General features: G+C 44.0%; 1 protein-coding gene and 1 non-coding gene across 6 annotated transcripts in view; one reads left to right on the top strand and one right to left on the bottom strand.

Annotated features, from left to right (window-relative positions):
- Positions 1–13708, top strand: part of SETD3 (SET domain containing 3, actin N3(tau)-histidine methyltransferase) — an 82821-nt gene that overhangs the window by 33969 nt on the left and 35144 nt on the right. The window lies entirely within an intron of this gene.
- LOC112437151 (U6 spliceosomal RNA) lies at positions 2544–2650 on the bottom strand. Its single transcript, XR_003025800.1, has one exon. It is a non-coding gene; the product is annotated as a U6 spliceosomal RNA (small nuclear RNA).

Genomic DNA, 13708 nt, shown 5'->3' with positions numbered 1-13708 from the left:
GTCCTTGGGGCTCTGTCTGGGGTCTTCTCGGTGGTGTGTGTCCCTGCCTTGGAGCCTGGGGGAGGGTGCCCCTAGTGTACACTGGTGTGTCCACCTGAGGCGGGTTTGAGTTCCCAGGTCAGACCCCAGCATCTGCATCCTGCCCTCGGGACTGGCAACGCTTCTGCTCTGTCTTCCTCGCTGACCCTTCTCACTGGAAGTCCTCCTATTAAACCATGGCCTTCCTCCTCTTCCTCATCTCTTTACCTGACTGCGGTCCTTGGCCCTTTTAGGAAAAGTGTTGCTTGTGTCAATCAGTTTGGGAGCTGATGTCCAGCAAAGTGATGCACGTTTTCCCTAGCCTCCCACCTTACCTGTGACGCAGGTGTTTGCATGGGAGTAGAGGCACCCATAGGGGCATGGAAAACAGACTTAAAGGTCAAACAGTTACCATGGAGTCCCAAGTGATATAACTTGGGGCTGGCATCCTAACCAGGGAAGGTTAGGCAATGCCCGCTGTGGGCTGAGCACGGTAAGACTTTTCTTACTTTCTGTTATATAAGGAGGTGTCTGCAACTATACCTTCCTAGAATAATCTGAGACAGAATTAAACAAATTAGAAGAAAGCTCCAATACCAGGTCTAGGCTGTCATTGATCATTTAATTTGTGTACTGAGAAGTCAGAATAGAGGCCAGAAATACAGGGCTTTCTCCTAAGACAGTGTTCCTTGGCGCCTCCAAATGCCAGTGGTGGGCTGAGGGCCCTGACAGAGGCTCCCTAACCCTCGCCGTTCCTCCAGAGCTGGGCACCGTCCCCATTTTATAAGTGAGGAAGCAGGTGTAGGAACAGGAAAGCTCGCCAGAGCCACTGAGTAAGCCCAGTCAAGGCGGAAGCTGAGACCTGTCTGACCCTAGACACAGTTTTTCCTCCATCTCCTCTGTCTCCACAGGCCTGTCCCGTTCTGTGATTCCTTCTCTCCCCAACTCCAGTCCCAGCTTTACTTGTCCTGGGCCCTCCCTATGAGTCTGATCAATAAGAGCTTTGTGAAAATCCCTAGAAGTTTAAAAACAAAAGAAACTTCAAAAAATTCCTTTTTGAAACCTGCTTTAAAACAAAACCAAACCTAAGATCTTCCCTGAGTAGATTCTCTATCCTCTGGGACGGGATTTTTAGACCTTGTTTTTGTTTTGTTTTTAATGTGTATGATAGAAGAGGGAACCTGTTAATGTTTTTGAGGTGACCCTGAATAAGTATCCTTATGAGAACACTTCCACATTACACACATTTGTAATCACTCACATTCGTTGATATATTGGTATACCCATACTCTGGTGTCCCTGAAGAACTGTGCAATTTTTGTAATTTCTTCTGCTCTTAATGGTTTAGACTGCAGCTATCCTGTGGCCACCCTTTGTAGCTATAATCTACTCTCAAGGAATAAAACGGAGGTGATAAAAGCACAAAAAGGAGGAAGGGGTTAGAGGAACCTCCAGGACATCAGCTATTATTAATATGTGACTTTGAATCTGAGTCTGGGACCTCTCAGCAGCCCAGTGTGGAAGCACAGTTGTGACTTTTCACCCCTGCTGCATTTTAATATCAAGTGGATAGTAGATGGCTTAACTTTAGTTGAACTTGAGTGAATGTATAGTGAGTTGGTGAAATGATTGCCTTAATGGAAATGCTGGTGCTGATGGATCTTTGTAGACAGAGAGTGAGGGCGTAGTGTATTCTGTTGCCGTTAGTTTATAAGGTACCATTGATGAGACCAAGTTCAGGTCGTCTTCCTGATTTCTTCGAATTTGAGAGCCTGAGTATTGGTGAGGCTTGGCTGCCAGTATTCATTTGGGATATTTGCCAAGGAGGATTAGATAACTTTCTGCATTTGCATCGCATATTACCTCTACCTGGAATTGATATGGCCTGAACACTGTTTTTGAATATTTTTTGCTTCATTTGAGTCCTTACGAGCTTGCAGTCCACTCCAGGTGGACCATATCTTTTACCATCATGGCCTTTTTAAAAAAACTTTACTTCTCTTATTTTTACATTTTTTCAAGATGGTTAAAAACATTTTCTTTAATTGACAAATGATAATTGTACATATTCATGACATATATCAAGTTTTTTTTTTTTTTTTTTGAGACAAAATCTAGTACTGTTACCAGGCTGGTGTGCAGTGGCTCAATCACGGCTCACTGAAGCCTCCACCTGCCAGGCTCAAGCCATCTTCCCACGTCAGCGTGCACCACCATGCCCAGCTAATTTTTATATTTTTTTGTAGAGATGAGTTTTTGCCATGTTGCTCAGGCTGGTCTCAAATTCATGAGCTCAAGCGATCCACCCGCCTCGGCCTCCCAATGTGCAGGGATTACAGGTGTGAACCTGGCCCATTGGTGATGTTTTGATACATATAATGTATAAGATCAGAGCAGATGGATAATTAGCATATCCATCATCTCAGTTTTTCATTTCTTTGTGTTGGGAATGTTCAGTATCCTCGCTATCTGAAACTATGAAATGTGTTAATGTTAACTCTGGCCATCCTACAGTGCCATAGGACAAAAATATGGAAGTCTTCACTAGTTTGTGTGTCATCCTTGCGCAGGTGCCATGCTCATCTTCCCAGTATTATTACAGTTTTAGTATATGTGCTGCCTAAGCGAGCATGGAAATTCATTTTAGCTGTAAGTTTGTGCTGGGCAGATTATCCAATAAAAGTGCCCTTGTAATCTAATAGTTCTGAAATAGCCTTGTGAATGGCAGATCCCCTGACTGCCCTGTCTGTTCTGCACCCAGCCTGCCAGCTTTGCCTTTTCCACTGATGTTTTTTGGGATGCAGTGGACCCCAGAAGAACAGTACTTCAGATTTCAAGCTTGTGACCCACTAGCTCAGCCTGGCCAGGTTAAATTGGTGTCTTAGGTTCCCTGTAGAAAGGGTCTGTGATTGTCAACCTGGCTGCGTGGGAGTAAAGAAGGTGATGTCTGTGACAGGCCCAGCACTCAGGGACTGAGTCCTGCACTGATGCAGGAGCTGTGTACTCAGCAGTGTAGTCCTAGCCTCCTTCCAGGAGTCATGACCCTGCTCAAGATCTGATTTTGCAAGGCAGCCCTTTCCAGAGCGAGAAGACTATATAGTTAGAAAGCCATTCCTTATATTGAGGCAAAATAGGCCTCCCTGTAACCTTCATCTTACAGTTTTGTTTCTGGTTTTTAGAGCAAGAGAGTCAATCTCATAATCTGCAGCATGAGAATTCTTTTTACTCACCAGTGAAGCATTCATAACCTCTGTCAGGCACCTGCTTGGAATTACAGGTTTACACAGTTAATCGGAATAAATCCTGTCTTCCAAAGCTTACATTCTAATCATATATAATTCAGTAAAAAGTGATGTCAGGACACAGATTAAAAACAAAATCATGGGACCAGGCACAGTGGCTCACGCCTGTAATCCCAGCACTTTGGGAGGCCAAGGTGGGCGGATCACTTGAGGTCAGGAGTTTGAGACCAGCCTGGCCAACATGGTGAAACCCCGTCTCTACTAAAAATGCAAAAATCACCCAGGCCTGGTAGCATGCGCCTGTGATCCCAGCTACGCGAGAGGCTGAGGCAGGAGAATCGCTTGAACCCAGGAGGCGGAGGTTTGAACTGAGTGCCACTGCACTCCAGCTGGGCAACAGAGTGACACTCCATCTCAAAAAAAAAAAAAAAAAAAAAAAAAAAAAGGAGTTCAGAGAAGGAAGATTGCTTTATGGAGAAATTTGAGGAGGTTGTTTTATTTTTGTTTTTAAATGGGAAAAGTGGCATTTGGAGAAAATGATCATGATGTAAAAACTCACATTTGTTTAGATCCTTATAAAATGTGTTCACGTCCAGCTTCACAGCTCGCCCTCACAATAACCTCGTAATACAGGTATGTAACTCTCCCTATCAGAAGATAAGAAAATGAGGCTCAAAGGGGTGGCTTGGCCAAGGCAAATGGGGTCTGTGCCACAACATCAGCGCCCCTGTCCGCGTCAGGGTGTGTGGTTGGTGGGCGTTCTTTGGGCCACCGTTCCAGTGTCTTAGAGATGCACCTGGGTATTCGCTCCCCTCTTACCTGGCAGTCAGTACTTGTCAGCACGTACATTTGACTCTTGAACAGCACAGGGGGCAGTGATGCTGACCCCACCCCACGCAGTCGAAATCCATATAACTTCTAACTCCCCAAAACTTAACTACTGTTGACCAGAGGCCTTACCAGTAACGCAAACAGTTGATTAACACATATGTTGTCTGCTAAATGTATTACATACTGTATTACAATAAAGTAAGCTGGAGAAAAGAAAACATTATTAAGAAAATCATAAGGAAGAGAAAATACATTTCCTATTCATTAGTGGGAGTGGGTTATCATCAGGGTCTTCATCTTCGTCATTGTGACATTGAGTAAGAGGAGAAGGGGTGGGTCTTGCTGTCTCAGGAGTGGCAGATCTGGAAGAAAATCTATGTATAAGTGGACCCACTCAGTTCATACCCGTGTGGTTCAAGGGTCACCTGTATATTCCTTCATTTGTCTATCTTCCCAACTTGAATGTAAGCCCACTGAGGACAAGGACTTTCCTTCATTCTCATCTAGAATGTGCCCAACACAGAGATGGTGCTCTGTAATTGTCTGTCGAATGAATAAAGCACTCGGTAGCCAAAACAGCAAACAACTAACATTTGATAAAACTCAGCCAGAAACTGTGTATTTCATTTCATTTTTTTAATAACCCAATGAGAAAGTATGATTACTTTTATTTTACTGAGGAACTGAGACTCCCTAAAGTTTCACAGCCAGGAAGTGGCTAGGTTGGGGCTGATTGAGATCTGATGCGGAGCCGGTGTGCTCAGTCAGTGTGCTGTGTCCTCCACAGCCGCTTCATAGTCAGAATTCATGCCGTGGGCGTCTGCGCACCAGAGGTCGTGAGTTTTGGTCTGGAGAGATTGGGACTGTTTAAAATGCCTGGGGGCTTTCTTACCATGATTTCTCTCACTTTAGATACATTTTCCTTAGCCACGACTCCATCACCCAGTCCTGGCCACTCTTCTTTCTTCCAAAGGGTCCCTGTGCTCTTGACCTCCTCAATGTAGCTCCACCAAGGGGCTCTTTTTGGAATATAAATAGTAGTCCATGTCTCCCCACTGACTTTTCCTTACACTTAGAACAAACTCAGAGGGCTGGGCTGCCCAGATGGCCCTGCCCCTGCTGTGTCCTCATCAGGGGCTGCTTCCTCCCTCACTGCAGTCCACTCCCTCTGGTGGTGATCAGGGCCCAGGACTTGCCAGCCTCTTCTCCTCAGGACTTTGCTATGGACCCCCTTCCTGCCTGCTGCAGGCTTCCCTGGGTTCTTCTAGCCTCGGCATAGAGTCTCTTCTGACCGTGAAGACCCCCTGACGTCTGTGCTAGCGTGCGGTTTTGTCCTCTTGCAGATGTGTCACTGCCTGTGATTGCTTTTGTGTTTGTCATCTGTCCCCTTCCCTGGAGTTTGAGCTTTAAGAGTGGGGCCTTTCTGTCCTTGGGCACCACTCTGGCACTGCCGCCTGGCATAGTGCCTGTCACACAGGAGGGCTCAAGCAGCGCTGGTTGAATGGGGAACTGATTGCCTTGTTCTCTACGTGTAAGTCACGTGTGGCCAGGCTCTCTGAGGGCTGTGAGCCCTCTGTGCACACAGAAGCACCTGATTAGGTCCTGTGGTTCAGTCGTAAGTGGTATAAGGAGATATAAAAGGAGTGAGGTCCAGCCCATCCGCCACACCCCACGCTGGGTCCCCACTGGGCTGGGGCCCTCACAGACAGACAACTTTTCCCAGTTTGTATAAAGGTCCCTTTTCCCAGTTTGTACTTTTGTCCCTCTGTGACGAGTTTACCCCTACTGGGATGAATGCTAAACCTGAGAGGAGTCTACAGCAACTTAGGTGAGGATTGTCGAGGGTGTGACAGCGTACTGTCACTCTGCTCACAGGCCTCATTGGCCCTGAGCATCAGCGTTCCTGTCCTTTCTTTGTCTTCTGAGAGGTGAAATTCACAGGGAGGAATTTATCAGATCCTTAGCTTTTATTAGATTTAATCGAGCATCTCTTCAGATAACTGGCTTGTGTTCTCTTGGGTTATTGTATTTTTCTGTTGCTTTTTTTTTTAAGTGCTTTCTGTATTTTCCAAAAAATGGGGTGATGTGAAATATACTCCCACAACACTGTCAAGCCCCTTTTGTTCTTTTTTTTTTTTCACCCAGTGTTCCCTACAAGGCCTCTTACCTCCCCACAGATGCCGAGGGCTCCCTTCAGGTGCACCCTATGCCCTCTTTCTGCACCTTCTTTCTGGCTCTGCTTTAAACGCACAAGCTCCCATTGCCACGTTCCACTCCTGAGTCCTCCAGCCAGGGCTCACTGACCGCAGTGAGACTTAGATTCGCTCTCTGAGCTGTTCCAGTGAATCGCCCTCCCCTGCACATGATGTAGACACCGGAGGCTGTGTGTATTGCTCCTGACCCTGTCCCCTACTGGCTCTACTGGAAATTACTGGGTATTTCCACTTCACATGTGTAGTGAAATGCGATTATCGACAGTTCGAGCCTGAATTATATTTTTGGAGAGCTGCTACTTTTAGGCCCACCTGTGTTGTTTAGTCCCTGAGCTTGGTCACGTGTTAATGATTTGCGTACTTTTGTCATTTTGCAAATCAACTTTATTCTTTCAGCTTAAAGGAAAAAGTGAGTTCTAAAAATTAGTAATAGAGAACATAGCATGGATACTGTGTTTATTTTTATTTACATTCAGTCTCGTCGCGAAGAACATAGTAACATTCATATTCTTTTAAAAATAAGTCAAATTACTACGTATTGAAAATATTTTCTGCTGGGCTTGGTGGTTCATGCCTATAATCCCAGCACTTTGGGAGGCCAGGGCGGGGAGATCACTTTAGCCCAGGAGTTCAAGACCAGCCTGGGTAACATGGTGAAACCCCAACATGGCGAAACCCTGTCTCTAAAAAAAAAAAATACAGAAAGATTACCTGAGCATGGTGATGTGTGCCTGTAGAGCTACTTAGCAGACTGAAGTGAGAGGATGGTTTGAGCCCAGGAAGTGATGGTTGCAGTGAGCCAAGATTGTGCCACCATACTCTAGCCTGGGTGACAAAGCCAGATCCTGTCTCAAAAAAGAATATTTATACATATAAATACATACATTTATATGTATAAAAATATAAATACATATATGTATAAAAATATAAATACATATAAATATATAAATATGTATTATATATACTTACATATTTATATGTATATATAAAAATATAAATGTTTATATATTTAATACATAGATATGTTTTATATATTTATATATAAATATATGTATTTCAGAATATATATGTAATGAGTTTTGCTGAATGCTTCTCCTGTGGTTCGGTCATAGGTGCTATAAGGAGATATAAAATCAACATGAGGTCCTTGCCTTCTAGAAGTTTATCATTGGAAATAGAAGGAAAACAAACAGGAAATGTTGATGAGCAAAAGTGGTAAACTGAGGCAGTGCTCTGTTGTCTGATCTCTGTGAAGCTTGGGGCAGTCAGGTGATACCTGAGTGGGGCTTGAAAGGCAAAGTTGTCTGGTTGGAGGAAATAGGTCAGCAGCAGTCTGGAGTTGGGGGTGAGAAGGGCATGTATGGAAGAGCTTGAGAAGAGCAGCCTTTGCCTCTCAGAGGGCACAGCCCTGGAGCTGAGAAGCCTGTTGTGGATTTCCAGCAGGAGCTGCTCCCATGAGTCTGTCGCCTGAATCTCCCAGGGTTGCCTGTAGTGCCTGTGGCTCCCGCCAAAGTTGGGATCAAGTGGCTGCTGCTTTAGCAGTTCTTTTTGGGTGATACGTGCTGAAGCCACTCGGATGCTCTGAGCCTCAGTTTCCATATTTACAATCTACCCTCTGTGACAGACTTGTGAATGTAGCTGAGCTATCATGAATATAAATATGTTTTTTAAGTACAATCATTCTTCTGATGTAATTAACCTGAAGCTGGATGTGAGCACCTTCCTATGTTGTTGGAAAGCAAAGTCCCTGTATTGGATGTAAAAGGCAAGAAGATGAAACAGAAAGGCCTGTTCACGGTGAGAGGGAGAGGACTAGGTCCTGAAGAGCCTCCAGCAAGCCTTGCCAGGTAGTTGGGATCTTATCCTGTAGGGGGACATGGTCAGACTGGCACTGGTTTGGTTGCTTGCTTAATGACAACCCCAGCGGCAGGGAGGTGGACGGTTTGGAGGCCATAAGACTACTTAGCCTGGTGAATCCGAGAAGTACCTGCAGGTAGAATTGACAGGGTCTGGTGACAAACTGGATGTGAAGAGTTCGGGAGATAAGGATGATCTTGAGGATTCTGGAATAAATTGGTTTTAAGTTTACCTTGCTTATAACATGACATTACTAACCTTTCTCTGTTTTGAAGCTTTATGGTCTAGAAAGGAAATCTTCAATGCTAAATTCCTAGCTTATTCTAACTTGTCTAAACCAGAGACACACCACAGGTAATCTACTATGCTTTGCATCCGAGCTTTCAGTTCAGACAGGTTTATTTTATTCTTTGGAATATATATTTGAAACCTTTTGTATGCAGAAGTCAAGCCTAGAGCAAATTTTTATTCTTAAATTATAAGCTTGTGAAAGTGAAGGTTTTAATGGAAGTGCTCACCCAACCTTAACCGTAGTGACACACACATAGTAGCATGTCTGAACGAAAAGCTGTCAGAAAGAGCAGATTTCAATTTAAATATATCAGTGATTTCAAGACCAGCTCTAATGAGTTTCAGAACCTTTGTGTCAGTCTCATGTTTTTTCCTTAAATGCTCTGAAGTCATTTAAAATTAATAAGCCAGTTTTTATTTGATAGAGTTTACAACAGAAATGCTGCCATCGGCTTTGAAGTCCTTGTTCTTGTGTGGTCTTTAAAGTGAATTAGTGGCTGTGGTTTCTGGAACCAGAAGGAGGTTGGCTTCTCATGAATGGGCATGTGGGCTGACCTGAGGGACTGCTTATGTACAGTTAGCTGGTATCTAAATGCAGGTACTGCCTCAAGTGAATGTAGGTGACGTAGTGACAAAGGAAGAATTTCAGTTAATGTAGATGTGAAATGGAGTTTCTTTGAGTGACTGAAGTGTTGAGCCAAGTTACATTGAGGCTTTTGAAATAGTATCTCAAAACTGAAAGAGATTTATTGAGACGAATCAATCTTTCTGTGTGTCACACACACACACACGTATACACATACAGGCACGCACACACATCATATCACACAGTCACACAGTCACACACAAGTCTCACTGATCTAGTGCCTTTTCTTTTTTGGTAGTTACCTGTTATCAAGCACCACTGACGTGTGAAGAACGTCGTTAGGTGCTGGGATTGCAGAGAGGTGCTGGTGTAGTTTCCATTTGCAAGGAGCATTCAGTCTAGTGGAAAACCAAATGCAGTACATAATGTAATCACATTGAGGGGTTGGCGGAGTAGCCCAGAGGCAGGGAAAGCAGCAGAAAGAGTGGGAGTAGGGAAGACTTCACAGAGGTGGCACTGGTCACTGACCCCTGAAGAGGACGTAGGAGTTTTCCTGGTGGAGGGTAGAGGGCACAGCATGGCCATGCAGTGGGACTGGAGTGTGGTGTGCACAGGGAGGTGGCAAGGTAGACATGCTGGAAGGGAGGGAACAGAACTCTTGAGGTAGCACTTTACTCAATGCCAAGATCCGCATTAACACAATTCCACTGAATCCTCCGCGTGCCTGCGAGGTCTGGGTACTTCTGTTCTCATTTGACAGTGAGGAAATTGAGGCCTATTTGCTGGCCTGTCTGTTTCAGGACCTCAGTTCATACCTAGTTGGTGATAATCCCTGGACTTAATCTCATATCTAACTGAACTATCTTCTCTATCCACGGTACTGTGCTGACTTCATCCTGTAACCATGGGAGCTGGTCATTCATTCCATAAACATTTATTGAGACCTTCTGCTCACCTACTGCTGATTTACATTTCAACACAAGCTGTGGAAATGTTTTAAGCAGTGGAGGGAGGTGCTCAGGAATCTTGCTAAAATGGAAGGACTTAAACCGGTGCTGAAGAACCCAGGGAACACTTACTGGATAAAAAAATACAACTCCTGTGTGGGGCCACGAGTAGTAGTGACTGTGTTGTTTGCAAGGTCAACACTTTTCAGCACAGTGCTAGATTTTTCTGGTGTGTGGGTAGGTACTTCCTTCCTGGAGAGGCTGCCGAGAAGAATTAAAAGCCCCATAAGAACACAACAGTGGACCGAAGCAAATTTGCATTAAGAAAAGGCCATTCCAAGCCAAACTCACTTACTTTTATTCTTTTGAATTTAAGGAGGGCCGCTTAATCTCAGCCTAACACTTATCCCTGTGCTGTAATAGAGAATGCTGTCTGAGCATGTCTGGGGAGTACTAGTGGATGGTGTCAGGCTGCAGTGAGGTGCTGGTGGCCATGTCCAGGCTCTGTGCCTGACCCTGTCCTGCCTAACACTTCTGTCAGGAATGCAGAAGACCCTGTTTCTGGATGATGGAAAACTGAGAAGGAAAGCTCTATGTAGACCAGGCCGTTCTTGATTTAGAAAACTATTCGACACAAGCTGTTTGATGAACTTTCCCGGGAGTCACTTGGAAGGCAGAAGTACAGTGGTGATCTGGTTAGGCTTTGTGTTTCCACCCATCTCATCTTGAATTGTAATCTCCATCATTCCCGTGATCACCACGTGTCAAGGGAGAGATCAAGCGGAGGCAGGTGAATCATGGAGGCGGTTTCCCCCATGTTGTTCTTGTGATAGTGAGTGAGTTCTTGCAAGGTCTGATGCTTTTATAAGGGCTCTTTCCCCTTTGTTTGGCACTTCTTCCTGCTGCCTTGTGAAGAAGGTGCCTTGCTTCCTCTTCCTCTGTGATTGTGAGTTTCCTGAGGCCTCCCCAACCATGCTGAACTGTGAGTCAATTAAACCTCTTAGCTTTATAAACTACCCCATCTTGGGCAGTTCTTCATCGCAGTGTGAGAATGGACTAATACAGGTGGAAAGACCGATGACCAGACATCGGAGCCCTGGAGTCATCTTCTTTCTTTGTCAGTTATTCACTTTGTGACCATAGCCAAGTCCCTCAAGCAATCTGAGCCTCAGTTTCCATACTTACAAAAAAAAAAAAAAAGGTGGGGGGGTGGGGAACCTGCCTTGTTTCTCCTACAGGTGTGTGAAGCCAGGTGTGAAATGGAAGGAAAGGTATTTCTAGATACAGAGGATTTTTACAAGTGCATGTTTTACAAATGGAGCTTCCTGTCATGGCCCTTTAGGGGTGCTGAAGAGGGGATTCTTGGACTAGGTGTGAAAGACGTTGATGGCCCAGGATAGTCCTTGCCAGTTCTGTGAACTATTGTGTAACTGTTTACATTCAGGGCACTCGTGGGTGTTAAAGGCACTGCTTCTGCTCCGTTCTGTTGAATCCCTAGTTGACAAGCTATCGGGAAGTAAGACACATGGGGAGAAGCTAAATGTCAATAAAATACTTGAATAACAGCTGATCACAACAAAGGATTTTATCAGTCAGCATAGGATTAACTACCAAAATTCTAGGTAGAAATTGCCAAGAAAACTTGAGAGGCAGGAAAGAGTCAAATGATTTATGAGTTTACTACCTAAAAAAATATAGCTATACTTTAAAGACAATTGATGACAGCTTCCAAACATTGAGCATTATAAACTTTTAAAATAAGGTTTATTCATAGTCTATGAATAAACATGACAATATGCATGGCAAATAACAGAAAAGGATGAAAATATGTACCTGGTGGTAAATGGTATCAGAGTAATAATGAATAGGCCTTTGACTACTTTGTTAATTTTTTAAAATAGCTGGTATTAATAGAATAAAAATATAATTGTTTTTAAAAGGCTGGGGCCAGTTAGTAACCTCCTATAGCAAAGATGAGCCAGTTTGGGGAGTTTTCTGTCAATTTTTAATTTTTTAAAAATTGAGATTTAACTTGTACATAATGAAATACATGTATATTAAATGTAGGTTTTTTTTTTTTTTTTTTTTTTTTTGAGGCAGAGTTTTGCTCTTGTTGCCCAGGCTGGAGTGCAGTGGCGTGATCTCAGCTCATCGCAACCTCTCCCTCCCGGGTTCAAGCAATTCTCCTGCCTTAGCCTCCCGAGTAGCTGGGATTACAGGCTTGCGCCACCACGCCCAGCTAATTTTGTATTTTTAGTAGAGACGGGGTTTCTCCATGTTGGTCAGGCTGGTCTCAAACTCCTGATCTCAGGTGATCTGCCCACCTTGGCATCCCAAAGTGCTGAGATTACAGGCATGAGCCACCACACCCAGGCAGGTTAGTTTTTGTACTCAAGTAGCACAACCAAGATGAAGACATGGAACATTTCTAGCAACCTAGAAAACTCCCCACTGTCCTTTCCCCATCAGTGCCCCGCCCGTGTCAGGGGTAAGCGCTCTTCTCATTCTGTAAAACTCCCCACTGTCCTTTCCCCATCAGTGCCCCACCCATGTCAGGGGTAAGCACTCTTCTCATTCTAAGGCCTTTGGGTGCTTTGCCTCCTTGGGGTTTTTGCGTTGGGGGAGCATGCAGTAGGGACTCCTTGGTCTCTGGCTTCTTTGGCTCAGTCTCTGGAATTCACCCATGTTGCTGTGTGTAGCTGTAGTTTATTCTTTTTGAAAATTTCGGTATAGTTTCTCACTGTATGAATGTACCACAGTTTTTTATCTGTTTCTTCTGTCGATGGACATTTGGGTGGTTTCCAGTTTTTGGCTATTACAAGTGAAGCTGCTAGAAGTAATCTTGTGTTTATCTTCTTGTGGACATATACATTCATTTCTTCTGGGTATTCTCTTGGGAGAAGAATCATTGGGGTATTGAGTGATCGTATGTTTAGCTTCAGTAGATGTTGATAAACCGTTCTCTGAAGTGGTTACACCAATTTACACTCGCACCAGCTATCCACAAGCATCCTAGTTGCTCTACTCCCTCATTAGCGCTTGGTTTTTTGCGATATTCTGATGGACATGTAGTATTATTTATGGTAATTTTGATTTACTTTCCTTGATGGCTAATGGTGTTGAGCATGTTTTCATTTGCTTATTAGCTACTTAGATGTCCTCTTTTGGGACGTGCCTGTTCAAATCTTACGCTCATTAAAGAATTTTTAAGGCCGGATGTGGTAGCTCACACGTGTAATCCCAGCACTTTCAGAGGCCGAGGCAGGCGGATCATGAGATCAGGAGATCGAGACCATCCTGGCTAACATGGTAAAACCCTGTCTCTACTAAAAATACAAAAAATCAGCTGGGTGTGGTGGCACATGCCTGTAGTCTCAGCTACTTGGAAGGCTGAGGCAGGAGAATCGCTTAAACCTGGGAGGCAGCAGTTGCAGTGAGCCGAGATCGCAGCACTGCACTCCAGCCTGGACAACAGAGTGAGACTCCATCTCAAAAAAAAAAAAGAACTTTTAAAATATATATTTTTTAACTCAAGATACCTGAAATATCCATTAAACATGTAATTAATATAAAAAGTATTAATATATTTTACACTGTTTTTATAAGTTTTGGAAATCCAGTGTGTATTTTGGGGATGTATATTACATTATTAATTTGTAAAATTGTAAAACACACATAACATGAAATTTGCCATTTTAACCATGTTCAAGTATACTAGTGTCA

Source organism: Pan paniscus, chromosome 15, assembly GCF_029289425.2.
Source record: "Pan paniscus chromosome 15, NHGRI_mPanPan1-v2.0_pri, whole genome shotgun sequence".
NCBI classification, from domain to species: Eukaryota; Metazoa; Chordata; class Mammalia; order Primates; family Hominidae; genus Pan; species Pan paniscus.
This window is presented reverse-complemented; position numbering and strand designations above follow the sequence as displayed.